The 16,736-nt window shown below is 39.5% G+C and overlaps 1 protein-coding gene across 1 annotated transcript in view; it reads left to right on the top strand.

Annotated features, from left to right (window-relative positions):
* Nucleotides 1-1,280, top strand: part of camkmt (calmodulin-lysine N-methyltransferase) — a 104,720-nt gene extending 103,440 nt beyond the window's left edge. Inside the window, exon 12 of the mRNA XM_077495084.1 lies at nucleotides 944-1,280. The gene's annotated coding sequence lies outside the window, so the exon portion shown is untranslated. The remainder of the gene's footprint in view (nucleotides 1-943) is intronic.
* The last annotated feature ends 15,456 nt before the right edge of the window (nucleotides 1,281-16,736 follow it).

Below are 16,736 nucleotides of genomic sequence, written 5' to 3'. Positions count from 1 at the left end.
AATAAATAAACACATAAAGATGAGCAAATAATAATAATAATAATAATAATAATAATAATAGTAATAATAATAGACTTAACTAGCACTCATTGCAGTACTGAAAAAACTAAATAAAAAACTAAAAGTAATAATGTGCATAATAATAGTAATACATGAGTCACATCAGTACATTTAAAAAAAAAAAAAAACATTTTCTGAGTTTTGGTTTGAATCCATTCGGACATGCACAAAATCACATTTTGAAGCTTTTCAGGCTATAGCAAAAAAGTCTCCAAATGTAATAAGCGACACTCTGCTCGCCGTACTTGCCCTTATCTGCCCTCCGCAGCCCCCCCACACACACACACAGCAGCATGTTTTCCCAGCAGAATGGCTTTTTGCTGCGTTTGTTTGTGCTCATGAAGTAGAATGCAGAAAAGTCCCTGAGAGCATTTTTTCCTTTTCTTTCTTTGCTTTTTTTCTTTTTTTTTTTGAAATGCGAAAAGCCATCGACTGTGTGTTGCTCCGCCCCCCCCCCACCTGCCTGCCACACACATGCACGCACTGTAACATGGCGGCCAAGGCTGTCCTTGATGCCAATAATGTTTTTTCCATTACAGCGGACGTGTTTGCGTCGTAAGTGGCGGTGCAATTCGCCGGTATTAATGCAGTAATGGAACGGGGCTGGTGGCCGCAAAAAGGCGCCACTCGGATTGTGTTGATTAGGATCCGTTTGAAACAAACAAACAAGCTTTTTTTTTTCTTTGTCGTCGACGCTTTTACTGGACATGAAAACGCATAAACTTCTGTTTCCTCTTGATACGTCGGAGCTCACATCTGGATGGATAAAAATTCATTATTTAATTGACAAAGAGTTGAAATGAAGGATATTTTCATGTTATTTATAGTTTATAGTTTCATTTCATTTTTTGCCAAAAACTCACACCGATTCCATCTTTTACAGAAACGTGCAATTGGTGTCGTTTGCGGCTGCGGATGCAGAGACCACATTGATCCATTATTTAGACAGTTAAAAACTTTCAGATTTCATGAATTGATGGAGGATATTCGCCTCAAAATAATGTTTAAAGCCCACCATGAAAGTTTACCAGTTAATATACAAATAAAAAAAAAATTAAAAAAAAAAAAGGGAGGGTGAATATAATAAATTAAGAGGAACAGATATTTTCTCCAAAACAAAGTATAGAAGAAAACAAAAAGAAGGATGTATTTCAACTCAAGGTGTCAACTTATGGAATGTATGGATTGTAAAAGAAAATCATCTCAGTCTATCTGAATCTTTAAAAACTTGACAAAAGCTCAATTACTGGAAAAATACATCTTGACCGCATTTATTTTGTGTTGATTATTTTTTGTTGTTGTTGATCAGGGCCAGTTAACATAAGTTTGACTTCTTTCTGTTCCTTTTCATTTCTCTTTTTTTTAAGGAATGAAATAAATTGAATTGAATTAAATTGAATAGTTTTATAAATGTAGAGTGGATGTAGTTTAGCCATAATTTTCTCATGTATTTATTTATTTATTTATTTATTTATTTTTGTTTGTTTGTTTATATTATTTTTATTATTATTATTATTATTTAAGGATTCTCATTTTTATGTCATTATAAAATCATATTAATTAATTTATTTATTTATTTTTGTCACTTTGCAGGATTTTGGCCAAATTTCTTGGCATGTTTTTTTGTACCTCATTTGTTTTGCACATTTTTATTTTTATTATTATTAATTTTTTTTTAAATTTTCCTTCATTTTCCAAAGAGGAATGCATGAAAATGATTGCGTAATCTCACGGGGAAAAAAAAAGTGCGCATGTTTGCACAATTGTAATATGACTCATTGAACAATTTTCAGCAGTTGAAAAGTTCATATTTTGTCCAGAATGAATTTGGTAACTTCATTATTTTTTTTTTTTACGTACGATTAATACCTTTTTCTACCTGCTGTCGACCGATGATGACATCACCTGTGCCGAGGAAGTCGGTAACGGCCAATCATGGCTCACCTGTTGGTCGTTTACCTACTTCCTCAGCACAAGGTGATGTCATCATCAGTCGACAGCAAACATAAAAATTACTTTTTAAAAGTGTTAATTGTACATGAAAAATAATGAAGTTACCACATTAATTATAGACAAAATATTCACTTTTTACTGCTGAAAAATGGCTCCTTGAGTCAAGTATCCCTGTAAGGTTTTAGGCAACATTTCATTTGATTGTTGCTCAAGTCCTGACAATCGAGTTTGTTGAATTTTGTTGTTTTTTTTTTCTCTAAAAGATAATCCGTTGAGCGTTTCCGGAGCCGTACTTGATTTGATTTCCCCCCTCAATTTTCTCCATTGTTGATTCTGCGGTCACCGGGGGCAACGGCCGGGACCCGGCGACCCGCGGGCCATTAGAGGCCGGTCAACGAGCCACTCTTCCTGCCACAAGTGCCGCTGTCGGCATGGAGAGGGTCCTCGTCTGCGCTTTTGAAGGTCAACGAGGCCGCCGCCTGCCGCTCGCTCTCTCCCTCGCTGACTCTTTGCTTTTGACCCCCCCAATCGGTCCAGCTCGTCGATATTTTGACCAATCTAACATGAGTTGGAGTATTTTCGTCCTTGCTGCTAAATGGCAGCTGGCCTAAAGTGTCCTGGCGAGCACTCCGCGATGATGTCATCACTTCAGTGGTGCACATAAATGAGATATGTATTATTTAAAACGTGGAAAATCGGCCTGGAGGTCAGTAGAAACATTATTCAGAAGTTTCTGCTGTTTTTTTTTTAACTACAAGAAGTTTGATGAGGCTATCAGCCCTACCGATAGCATTAGCTAATGCTAATCTGTGCATCCAACAACACTGCAGCTCTGTTTAAAAGGATATGTGACCCATTGAACCATTTTTAACATTGAAACGTTATTTTGTTCAGAACTTGATAACGTCATTATTTTTCATGTACAATTAATACCTTTAAAAACTATTTTTTTTCCTGTTGCTGTCAACTGGTGATGACATCACCTGTGCTTAGGAAGTAGGTAACGACCAATCATGGTTTTCCTGTTTTCCAGCAAACTGAGCCATGATTGGTCATTACGTACTTCCTCAGCACAGGTGATGTCATCACCAGTTGACAGCAACAGGAAAAAAATAGTTTTTAAAGGTATTAATTGTACATGAAAAATAATGACGTGACCACATTAATTGTAAACAAAATATAATAATAATAATACATTTATTTTGTACAACACTTTTCAAAATAAAGACAGGTAGTCCAAGAAAAAAAGATCAAGGACAATGATACAATTAGTACAAAAAGCTTAAAAAAATTAAAAATAATAATAATTTTTTACTGTTGAAAATGGCTCAATGAATCAAGTATCCTTTAACACATTCACTGCCAGCCCAGCAAAAATGCATTATTTGACGTCTTTTTCCGTCAATGGCAGTCAATGAGTTAAGATGAGATGTAACCAAAATTGACGGATTTCTAAGCAAAATTTGCCTTAAAAAAAAAAAAAGGAAAAAAGGATGCTGCAATATAATCACAAAATATATTGGCACATTGTGTTTAACACATTCACTGCCAGCCCAGCAAAAATGCATTATTTGATGTCTTTTTCCGTCAATGGCAGTCAATGAGTTAACTTAGTCTGCCAGCTGTTGCTCGGAAAATGGGGATCTTCACCAAGCCTAGCTGCCAATTCATGGGTGGAGAAACTCCAGCGTGGGGGCGGGATTATGTAAATGAGCTGACACCATGACGTCGCAATAGTTGTTGTTCAGGTTTTTATGTTATGTTTGTTTTGTTGTGTATGAATCAAGATGACTTGACTTGACTTGACTTTAGCACTCAAGGGGCCACAACTATTTACAGACAAGCTATTCGAGCGTCACATTTTCTTAGCTGTGGACTTGAAAGTTCTTCTATGATGGTTTCCGAGTTTAACCTCGATTTTCGGTACACGGAGCGCTAGACGGCGCGCACCTGTCCCAAACAATTCTGTCCGTCCGTCTGTCCGGACTGGGGGGGGTGTTGGTGTCTGTTCCGTCCGTCCGGGTGGGAGGCGGCGGTCAAATCCTCCAATTGCCACTTGTGTGTCTGCTGAGGGGGCAAATGTACATAGATTATGTCCATGCTAATCCTCGTGTGACAAAAAAAAAGGTATTTTGCCTCAATGACTTTTAAGTGTTTGGGCAGATCCACTCGGGCCCCGCAAACACGCACACGTTTGCCCGTCCGTGTGTGCACAAGGACTCCGGCGCAATTAACCTTTAGCTGATTGGGTCCTCGTAGCCTGATTGAATAGAGTTGGAGTGCTCCCTAAGCCACAAGCGCAACCTTGTGAGAGTGAGTGAGTGAGTGCCCGAGATTGTCAAATGTTGAGGAGAGGGCCGACTTGATCCCGTCTCCGGTTTGCCTTTCAAATCCGTCTGAGTGCGTTTGGCCTCAGATCACCGTCGTCTGAATTCATCCTGAACTTTAATAACCTTTGACTTCAGCAACTGCTTGATTATTCTATTTTCTTTGACAATAAACTGTAGCTGTCGTTGCACTCAAGTTGGTGATGATGAATGCTATTGCTAGCCACCAAGCTGTTGAGCTAGCTAGCGTACAGTAGCTTCTTGTGATTCCAGGATAACTTAATAGTCTTGCGTTCATTAACACCGCTCTCGTTTCCAGTCTCGACGCTGGTCTACAATTAACACCAAGTTCTGTTTTAACGTTTTGCTATTGCTAGCCACTGAGATGTTGAGCTAGCTGGCTAGCTTCTTGTGATTTGAAGTTAACAGTGTATGTTCATTAACACTTGCCTGTTTTGCCATCTTTACGCTCATCTACAAGTTAACACCAAGTTTGTTTGTTTTTTTTAAACATTAAATAACTTTCTACCTATGGCTTGCTATTGCTAGCCGCTGAGATGTTGAGCTAGCTGGCTAGCTTCTTGTGACTCACGGATAATTTAACAGCATGTTCTTGTGCGTGTTTTGCCATCTTTATGCTGGTCTACAATTAACACAAAGTTCTGTTTTAACATTATGTAGATTTCTACGTGTGACTGCTATTGCTGGCCAGCTAGCTGTTGCGCTATCTAGCTAGCTTCTTGTGACTCAAAGATAACTTGATTAGTTACTTGATTCATAAAACTTGTTCATTAACTGTTTTGCCATCTTTGTGCTCGTCTTCAAGTTCTGTTTTAGATTATAACACATTTATATACGTTACTAGCTAGCTACCTGTTGAGCTAACTAGCATATTCTCGTGCGGTATGTTTACTAGTAGTACCTCCCTGTTTTGAACATCTTTACGCTTGTCTACAAGTTTATGCCAACTTCTGTTTTGACATTAAATAAGTTTCTATGTATGGCTGCTATTGCTAGCCACCAAGATGTTGAGCTAGCTATCTAGCTTCTTGTGACTCGAAGATAAGCTAACAGCGTTTTCTTGTGCGCTATGTTCATGAACACTTCCCTGTTTTACATCTTTAAACTCGCTTTCTGATGCTAATTAGGCAGCTCCAGCATAACATTCCTCAGTCCTCGCGTACGTGGAAGACGAGAGGCGGGACTAAGTGTCGCTATTTGCCATTTCCCTTCCGTTCGATGTGCGTTTGCAGGTTAATTGGCAGCTCGCCCGCCAACATGGCTGCGCCATCCGGCTCGACTCGGTGGCAGAGTGCCGCGGCGCATTTTTTTATTTATTTTTTCTTTCCTCCCCACCGCTCGTGCAGCTCCATTAATTAGCTGTTTGATGCTGTTAATTGGGCTCCCACTGCTGCGCTAATTGATAACGCCATTGCCATTGACGACGGTGCGAACACAAACACGGGGGGGGGGGGAAGCCATTCAAGCCGGGTGAAAAGCGGGCGGACGTGAAGGATGAGAGTCGGAGCGGCGCGTGGCTCCTGGTGGCGGGAAACAAAGAGAGTGAAGCGGGGGGGTTGTATTCGGTCTGATGTAGTGGTAAGAAGTAACAAAGTACAAAAATAATACAACTCATCGTGAGTATTTATTTTTCGATCAATGTTTTGCTTTTTCTCCCTACATTTGAGAGCAGATAACATCTCATTTGTACTTTGTCCAAAACAGGTTCATTACTTTTTTTCTTTTTTTTTCAGCCTCCCCAGATGATAAAATGAGGTCGAAAGTCTGTTATATTCCGAGGTTGGATCCCAAAAGCGCAGACACAAATCACTTAACACTTTATTCGCATAACATCAAAAAGGCGTGGAACTAACTTGACTTGACCTGGTTGATCTCCTTTGCTCTGCTGCCACCTGCTGGCCGTTTGTGTAATAACTACCATTTCTGCAACCGTTCTTTGCAGTTGAAAGGCTGCATCAAAGCCTTCTGTATGCTCTAGCATAAAAAAACAAAAAAAAAACGTATAAATACGTCTTTGGGACACTTAGAACATAAAAAAAACGTATTTATACGTTATTGGGAGTAAATGAGTTAAGGGCACCTCTTTCGGATCTACAGACGTATTTTTAGCATGTTTTTTTTTTTTGTATTTGTTTTTGCCACCTCAAGGTGCGCTGTGTACTATGAAAGCGGCTCCTCGATGTTTGACAATCTTCATCTTTTTGGGTTTTTGCGCCAACTTGCAGCCGAGAGTGCGTCGTTCGGGCTTTCCGGCGGCCGGGAATGTAAATGCAATCTGGCGTGCGGGACCGAGGCGGTAATAGCAATATCATCTTCCTATTACCGCTCGCATCCGCATCACCTTGCTAATGGCACTACTCAGCTATTCATGGAAATGTCGGCTATCACGCAAATAACAGCCGGCTGTCAGCGGCTTCACCGGGCGGGAAAAACAATATTGGAGCACCTTGTACAAAAAGTCTTTTTAGCACTCTTGACAAGAGATGTAATTGTCACGGAGGGGAAGAAATGTAAACATATTTGACGGGAAGAACTTTTCAAGTCGACTTGAGATGAAACTTCTCGTTTTCTAGCAACGGTATCGCAGAATGTCTTTTTTTTTTTTTGGGCCTTTTGCTTCATTAAGAAACATCGTTTAAGCTTACAGAATTGTAAGTCACATTTTAACATTATGAACCGTCTGTTTATTTTCATTCCTGATTGGCTGGACGACATCATTTGATTCCACTGCCAAGATGAAGTTAACAAACGTGGTTCGGCACAAATTTCTTGGGAGAATAACGGTCACTTGTAGCGCTATTAACGTGATACAAATTTGAATAATTCGCAACTAAATCCGTAAATTGCAGTAATATTCGTTGTTTTCTGCAGAAGATAACGAATATATGCCTGCGAATATTGTTATATTTTCAGCAACGTTCACTGTCCTTTCCTTAAAGCGTGGCAACACATAAATGCTCTTCGTTAGCCCGTGGTTAGCGTTTCCCATTAGCTATTAGCATTAAGCTAGCAGGCTTTAGGGCAAATAGTTACAGCATTGTTGGTTGTGGTTGTTTAGTTTTTGAGCAAACTTCAACTATGAGTTGCACTTCACACTTTGAAGTGTCTTTCTTTTTTTTTTTTTTTCATCTGCCAAATTGCTGATTGTTGCGGAGTTGATTTGAATTGATCTCAAATTTTTGCTCAGACGTCAAAGAAAAATATCAGCCCGACGACTGCTTGTGTCTCAAATCATTTCGAAGTTGGAGCACTTGTATCTTAACTTCACTTTTTGTGCCTTTTCATACAAAATTTCGGCGAGATTTCATAGCCCGACACACATCTGGACTTACCTGTTACCCGCCTTATTTTGTACACACACGCATACGCGCGCACGCACGCTCATAATTCCCCCTCCTCCCGGTGGAGGCTTTTCATCCATTTTGTAAAGAAAAGTACTCTCAGTCTTCAACTGTTATGTGGCCTTCCTCCTCGCCTGCTATTATACGTCGTTCCATTAGGAGCAATTACTGCTCAGCCTCCGGCGTCGGCTCGACATTCTTGCGCCGTTTTCTCACGTTTGGTCAAAGAGTCGCTCGTGGCAAGTAAGCTTTGTGGATGCCGGAAAACACGTTGGGCGATCTTTTCCCGTCCGTGACGGATTGGACGGAATTGGAGAAAATAGTCGAGACATTGCATTAGGTACACTTGCACAAATGAATAACATCCGCTGCATAAATAAAAGGCCGCCGATACATTTTTGTCCCCGGTGCAAAAGTACAATTCAGGGGTGGCACCAAACTCCTGAACAGCAAATTATTATTATTATTATCATTATTATTATTATTGTGGAGTTACTATATTTGTCCTGATATCATTCCAAAATCTGCACCAAAAAAAAAAAAAAAAAAGATCATCATGTTGTAGTTTATAGCAGCATAAGATCCGGTGTTAGCACAACTAATCCATGTCTGCCATCTACTGGTGAGTGTTATTATTACAACTTAAATCTACAGTCGATGCATATTTGCAGTTCAACATCTGCAATTTTGCATGTTAGCTGATTTTCTTTGTCTTTTTTTTTTTTTTTTATCCGTATTTGTTACGTTTAAAGTGTATCTAAGTTGTATATATTTTCTAAAATTGAACTTGAAGTGAACTGCTTTTTTTTCTGATGACAGTGTGGCTGTGTTTAAAATGAGTCACACCATCTGGGGCGGAAGCGCAAACGGCAACTTTCATTTCGAATGGATAATCACGTGCTTATTTGCAGCAGACTTACATCCAAGCAGGCAGATATGTTATTTTAAGATAATGCAGTGTTTTCCCCACCCCTGAGTAGTGCGACGCTATTTTTCCTAACCGGATAGTTAACAGTCCCAATAAAAAGAAAGCGCGCAAGAGGATTGCCAGAGCATCTTTGACAGCTTGTACCTGGCAACTCTTCTCTCCTCGCTGCGAGTAAAAAACAAATAAGTCTTGTCTTCTCATCCTTGTGTTGTCATTCTTATAGTTTTGGTGTGTAAACCTTACAGTAGTTTTTTTTTGTTGTTTTTTTTGTTTTTTTTAGATTTTGTTGTTCGTTTTTCATTTTTTCTGGCATTTTTTCCCCCCCATTTTCCATCGTAAACACACACTAAACGTTGATCAGTGTTCTTCGAAGAATATTTTAGGTTTAAATTTTTTTTCTAAAAAACAAAACAAAAAAAGAAGGAAAGAATTATTGCTCTAGGCAAAAAAAAAAGTGCCACTTTTAACTTGCTACTATTACTAAAAATCAATTTCCTGCTAAAATCTGTGATGCTGCTTCCGTGCCTATGAAAAAAAAAAAGAAAGTTCGGCAAGTAGTTTGTTTTATGAAACACAACCAAAATGTCAGTTTCTCTGATTTTGCAGGGCAGTAAACTGATGCACGTTTGTGAGTAAAACGTACGTTTTTGTTTAGCTCCAAAAATCACAATACAACAATTGTCATTTAGATATTTTAAAGTTTTTGCAGAAAATGAAGAATGGTCAAAATACCAAAAAGTCTCAGAGACTTTTTTTTTTTTTTTTTTTTTTTTAAGATTTTGTTGTTCGTTTTTCATTTTTTCTGGCATTTCCCCCCCCCCCCATTTTCCATCGTAAACGCACACTAAACGTTGATCAGTGTTCTTCGAAGAATATTTTAGGTTTAATTTTTTTTTCTAAAAAAACAAAACAAAAAAAGAAGGAAAGAATTATTGCTCTAGGCAAAAAAAAAAGTGCCACTTTTAACTTGCTACTATTACTAAAAATAAATTTCCTGCTAAAATCTGTGATGCTGCTTCCGTGCCTATGAAAAAAAAAAGAAGAAAGTTCGGCAAGTAGTTTGTTTTATGAAACACAACCAAAATGTCAGTTTCTCTGATTTTGCAGGGCAGTAAACTGATGCATGTTTGTGAGTAAAACGTACGTTTTTGTTTAGCTCCAAAAATCACAATACAACAATTGTCATTTAGATATTTTAAAGTTTTTGCAGAAAATGAAGAATGGTCAAAATAGCAAAAAGTCTCAGAGACTTTTTTTTTTTTTTTTTCCCCGCAGCTGTAAACTGTATCGAGTTTAACATTTTTCAATCAAGTATTTTTTGCCCGCCTTTAGTAGTATTGACAGGATCATACTGAGAGTTGTTGTCAATAATTTGTCTGATCTTATTTAGCGAGCGTCGCCTCAAGCGTGCTGGCGCTTCCGCATGAACTCCTGAGAGACTCGTAAACCGGCCGTGACCTGTCAAAATGGCCGTCCGGCGACATGAAAGACAACTTCCTGTATTTTGGCCCCGCGAGGGCCGTCGCACATCAAACCTGGAAGCAACCCCCCCCGCATAGACAATAACAACCATGTCGCCGGCGCAAACGGCGCACGCAAATGCCGCAAATCCGGATGGGCCGCTCTTATTATGTCCAGACTTCAGACAGTTGAACGTGCTTCAACTTCCTGTGGCCGCTCGAATGTGTTTCCTGGGTCATGCGTGCGCTGCTTCCACGCGTGAAGACGCGGACGTCCAGGGGGGGTCTTACGCAGACGCTCGAAAACATTCGGTGACAATGGAGGGAATTCAGTCGTTTTGCTTTTGGTCACTTTAGTTCAAATGTTTCATCCGTCTCGATGGCATCCACATCTCAACGCAAATCCTCTTTGACCCCTTTGAGCTTGGGAAAGAGGTTCAAGTCACACATAAACCATTTTTTTATTTGGTCCCATAACTCATACAATGCAGGCTAGTAACTTAATATTTCACTTTTTTTTTTTCCCCCAGAAGAAATTCAGCTATGGCGGGCGGGTGTGGAACGTATCATCCGCGAAAAGTGTATTTGGGTTTTGAAAGATCATGTAAATCCACAAAAATCCAAATATGCTCTTATTTGACTTTTTAAAAATCCGATCTGGGTTATGCTTTTCGTAACGCGAATATTTGGGGATGCAAACGCGATCAGGGTGCCTCCTTTGAACAGAATATTGATTTGTGTTCTAAGTATAGAATCTTGGTCTTCTGTGTACATTAACTCACTGACTGGCAGCCATTTTGAGTGAAGCTCCCGGCTGTTTTACTGGATTTTGACTGATTTTGCAAGGCCCACAGAATTTTGTGTTGTATTGCTATAAAAACATGCAACCTACCAAAAGAAAGATTAGAGTCTCTTCTTTTCATCAGGAAATTTTTTTTTTTTTATATCTGTTTCCGTTTTGCAGTAATTAACAGAATATAAGTATCATCATTATTCACATACCTGGTGAAAACACTGTCAAAAAGAGCGTGATCTCTTATACTCTGCTGCCATCTTCTGGCTGTTTTTTTGTAATAAATACCATTGCTTTAAGTCGCCTCTTCATGTCAGACACTGCATCAAAGACTTCTGTATGCTCTTGCATAAACGGAAAACAGAATAAACGTGTAAATACGTTTTTGGGCGTGAAGGAAAGTCTTTAAAAAAACGTATTTACACGTTTTTAGGTTTGAATGAGTAGAGTATTTGTATGTGCAGCGGCCATCTTACGTTGCCACTTGCTAAGCGCGGCTAACTTGAATACATTGATTCTGCGGTGTTTTCACGTTATTTTGCGTCTCTGCAAGCAAAAATTCGACAGTGTGTACATATCTTGACATATATATACGTGTGTAGAAGTTCATGCGTCTGGTGCGCAACACGTCGGAAATACACATGGCGTGGTGAGTGACATGAAAATATCGTCTTTTGGACATAGAAAGTTAAAAGCGTGCTTCACGATTGAGATTGCGATTTGTATGCGAGATTAACTCCGCCCACTTACGCATGCTTCAGAAACCGTCATTTCGACCTTTAAACCGAATATTGACAGAATATAAACATATCATTAAAAGGGAAAATGTGTGCGTTTTGAGAAAATCTTTAGTGGCGCTGCTGGCCTACAACTTTTTTGACACGCCTCATTTTATCGTCATTTCCATTTTGTTTGGGGAAAATGGCCTCTCCTGCCATTTCATGTAGGCGGGGGGGGGGGGCGAGGCGAGTCGCCCAATCAAAGCGCCGGCGAAGTCCCGGGAAGCGCATTTGCATCCCCACAGCCACGGCGCCGCTCTCCTGACGGGCTTAATGAACTCGCCGTTTAAGTGGTCAAATTATGCACTCATCCCTTTTGTATGGCTCCGCCATCCTGTCTGTGCACAGGTGATGGAATGGAAACTTTGCCCATTCATTTCAGGGTTCCGCCTCTCTCCGCCGTGACATTAGCGGAGAGTGCCGGCATTCACGGTGGAGGGAAAAAGGCGGCGCTCGGAGGCCCTTTTGTGGAGAGAAATCATGTGGAGAAAAAAAAAATAAAAAATAGAGCAGGGAGCGAGCGGCGGAGGCTGTCACGGACCTCAATGGCGGCATTATGTAAATGGCTGACATCCCCTGATGTAAAGCTGAATAGAGACACATTAATGTCTTGTGTATATTTAAAAAGCCTGAGCCCAACTCGTCGGGATTGCGAGCGGCAGATCCCGTAATCATGTTGACGAAGTAATGGCAGAGAATTAGTTGTCCATTAAAAGTGTATTATGCGCAGCGTCGGCACATGAAATTACTCTCAAATCGCGCTGGGGCTGAAGGGGGGGGGGGGATGTCGGTCGACTGGCAGCCATGATGTGCGCAGGCCCGGCGGTGGCAGGTGATTGACGTCTTTGGACTTTGCAGAATCAAAGCAGGCCGACTGTGTGTGGACGTGTGCTCAGCGGGGCCCTCCAAAGCTTCTAATGAGGTTATGGAGGAATGAGCGTCACGTGAACGCCTCGTTAGCATGCGCGACACCGACGTTTTTAACTCGTCAGCGCCCGGGATAGATAGGCGGGGTCACGCCCCTTGCTCCGGTTTTTAAGAGGTTTGCGAGGTTTGACGGTATTGATTAAACCCACCGCAAAAGTTACCTTCCAGAACCTTGAACCTAAACACTTTAAACATATAACTAAGTATAATACACTGGGAAAGAGCATGAGAAATCGATAAGACAAAACACAGTGCGACTATGTAGCAATCCATTTGTCTTTACAGTAAACAAATCCCATAACAAACTAGACTAAATGCGATTGAACTGAAATTGCGCGGGAATGCTGAAAGCGGAATGCTAAGATTTGAATGCACGTGGAATGCTTATGAAGCAAATTGAGAGATAAATTCTGAAATGATTACTTCCTGGTTACTGGACAATGCGCTTTACCAAGTGCGCCACCGATCAGTATCAGACAACTGGTCATGATGATAAGTTACATGTTTGGAAGTGGGCGTGGAAAGCGCGACTTAGAAAAAGTTCAATGTCTGTCCCATTGAAAATGAATGGGGAAAAGTTATTTCATGTTAAATTGTGCAAATACTGTAATTAGTGTAGAATCAGTTGATAAATAATAATCATTTTTAAAGCTAGATGAAATTTGAACAATGTAAATTGGAAGCATTATGTGGGAGTTGTTATGCGGCATATTTATAAGAATATGACGTCATGATGATCGAAGCCTTTGTCACATTAAATCTCATCAAACATTCATGTTGTGGAGAAAATGTATCTTTTCACAAAAAGCTTGTTTTTTTGGGGGGGGTTTTCTCCTTATTTTTCTGTTTTGGCTGGATTGTCACTCAAATGACCTATTTTCGAATGGTGATTACGAAAGAACGGAATAAGGTAGAAACGTCTTTTTTTTTTCTAATAATAATGGAAGGTGATCTTTCATGTGGCGCCCACCATGTTTGTGTCGAACTAGCACGCAATACAGTGTTCCCTCGTTTTCCGCTGGGGTTAGGTTCCAAAAAATACCCGTAATAAATGAAATCCGCGAAGTAGTTAGCTTTATGTTTTACAACTCTTATAAATGTTTTAAGGCTCTAAAATCCCCGACCGCACAATTTATACACTTTTCTCATTGAGGCATTTACATGTTCTCACATTTCTCTCTTGTTCAAACATTGACAATGTTCAAACCTTCATAAATTTTTTAAATAATGGGTATATTACTGTAAAAAAAAATGTGCAAAATTGCACTTAACTCTTTCACTACCAGTCATTTTGGAAAATTTAAAAATTTTCAATACCCACGCGACATTACGTTCAATAATTATATATAAGCCGAATCTACCAAATGACAGAATAGAATAGAATAATTTTTGCGCCGTCCCGTTCTTTTAAAATTGATAGTAGAAAAATATAGGTTTGCCAAAATACAGCCATTTCTCCCATGGACTCTGAAACTGTGTTTACTTCATATAAAATGGGGCAATGATGTCATCTACCGGTGGTTGGGCATCAGTAAAGTTGTTTCCAAGTTTGTCATTTACAGTGGAGCATAATCAGATTCTTCCCATCTATCCCCACTCTGAAAAATATAATTGACGAGTATACTTGTCACCGGGAGTGAATGAGTTAAAAAAAAATCGGCGATACAGCGAGACCGCGAAAAGTGAAACGCGTTATCGCGAGGGAAGACTGTATTCTGTTTGCCGTGAAAGATGAGTTCAAATGCCGGAAATTGGCTCGCGCTGTCGCATTTTTTGGCCAACGTCATTTTTGCACGGGCGTGTGTCTGGAACGTAAAACCTTCGCAAGTTTCACTGCAGTCGAAGACTGTGGGGAAAAAAAAAAAGAAGCGGAGTCATGCGCAGGTAGTGTCAGTTTTTGCTCTCCCATCCGTGCGTGAGTGGCAGCCGTTGTAATCTGCTGTCAGATTTGTCAGGCGGGCCTCATGTGTGGCTGCCGCGTGTGCCACCGGCTCAACTCTTCCCCCGTTTGTCACTTTCTTTCTCCTTTCCCACATTTTTTTTTTTTTTTTTTTTGGACGTCACACAAATAAACATCCAGGCAGCCTCCCCTCCCCCGCCGTCCTTTCTCGTCCCGCGTTCTCCAGGCGACGGAAATGCAATTCACATGTCAAAGAAGCCTCCTCGCTCGCCCGGCTCTTCCTCTTGTCCTTTTTTTTTTCTTTCTTCTTGTCGTTCGCATTGTTCCCGACCGCCGCTCCTTTTTCTCGACGTCGCCGAGAGCGGCGAGGAAAAAAAAAAAATGGAGAAGGGGGGTGGGGGAGAAAAAGATGACATGCTTTCTTCTCAGCCTGTTGCGGCGAAAAGTGTTCTTGTCACGCCGCCGACGGGACGGCTGACAGCTTCCACTGTAGCGGGAACACCCCTTGCGCCGTCATGGCTGCCAGCGAGCTGTCAGTCAAGACGCGTTCACGAGACGAGACGACGTCTTCGTCTTTTCCTCCTCCTCCTTCCCGGCCGGGGCCACTTTGCCGATCGGTCGTCGTGTTGGATAACTCAGCAGTCACTCCTTCTGCTGCATGTACCCGACAAGACAAGCATTTTGGGACATGTGCTCATTTTTGCCGTCGACGCCGGGTGGGAAATGAAACGCATTATAAGCGGCGCAAACTCAGCCGCCAATAACGTATTTAGCATATTTAAATAATAATTGGTGTGACTGCAAACTATAAAGAACATTTGATTGTCAAAATCTTTCTAGTTTCACACCGGTCATTTTTTTAGCGTGTGCTGCGGGCCGCTGAAAAATGGATGGTGGGTCGCAAATGGGCCCCCAGGCCATAGTTTGGTGCTTGGAGATCCATCGTTATCTTTAACTCATTCACTGCCAGTCCGGGACAAAAAAGAAATCTTTGACGTCTAAAACCGTCTATGGCAGTGAATGTGTTAAAGTTGGATGTCCGTATGTTTTGAATATTCTTGGAGACTACACAAAAGTTGATTTTGTATTTATTTTTTTTAACTATGTGTAGTAAACGCTGCAATTTACTGTTGTTGCTTTAATACCAAGTTGATGCATAACGAAAAAGCTTTTTTGCACATTGTTTTATTGCGTGTGCAGGAAAAAAAATGAATCTTTGACGTCTAAAGCCGTCTATGGCAGTGAATGTGTTAAATTGCACGTGCAAATGAAAACTTATTCAAAATATTCTTGGAAATTAAAATTACACACTTTTTTTTTTTTGTTAAAAATGTCATTCTTTGTTGTTTAATATTAGTCTTTTTTTTTGTTAGAAAATTGAAATCTTTGTTAAGAAAACAAATCACACACTTTTTTTGTAAAAAATAAAATCACTTTTTTTTTGTTTAGATTAGCACTTTTTGTTAAAATTTACTCCTATCTAGATAAAAAAAAAAATACACACTGTTGTTGAAAATTGCATTTTTTTTTTTTTAAATTCAGAAGTGCACCTTTTTTGTTAAAAATATAATCTGTTAGAAGAGGTACTCTTTCTTTTTCTTTTTTTTAATCACTATTTTTTTTTGTTAAAAATTACATTTTGCACTCTGTAAACATTGACACTTAAAAATGACAGTTGTTTGTAAAAAAAAAAAACAACAAAAAACTTTTTTGTTAAGATTATCACTTTTTTGTTAAAATTTACTCTTATTTGGATCAAAATTATATACTGTTCTTAAAAAATGCATTTTTTTTTTTAAATTCAGAATTTGTTGAAAATATAATCTTTTTGTTAGAAGAGGTACTTTTTTTTGGTTTTAAAAAAATCCACTATTTTTTGTTAAAAATGCCATTTTTTGGTTAGAAATTACACACTTTTTTGCACTCTGTAAAGAAAAAATACACTTAAAAATGACACACCTGTTTGTGAAAAAAATCACTTTTGTTAAAATTCTCACTATTTTGTTCAAATTTACTCCTAAATGGATAAAAATTACCTCATTCACTGCCATTGACGGAAAAAAAGACGTCAAATGATGCATTTTTGCTAGGCTGACAGTGAAATATGTTACACACGGTTACTAAAAATTGCATTTTTTTTTAATTCAGAAAGTGCACCTTTTCTTTGTTAAAAATCTTTTTGTTAGAAGAGGTATTCTTTTTGTTTTTGTTTTGTTTTTGTTTTAAAAAAATCCACTATTTTTTGTT

This window comes from Festucalex cinctus, chromosome 14, assembly GCF_051991245.1.
Source record: "Festucalex cinctus isolate MCC-2025b chromosome 14, RoL_Fcin_1.0, whole genome shotgun sequence".
Lineage (NCBI taxonomy): Eukaryota > Metazoa > Chordata > Actinopteri > Syngnathiformes > Syngnathidae > Festucalex > Festucalex cinctus.
This window is presented reverse-complemented; position numbering and strand designations above follow the sequence as displayed.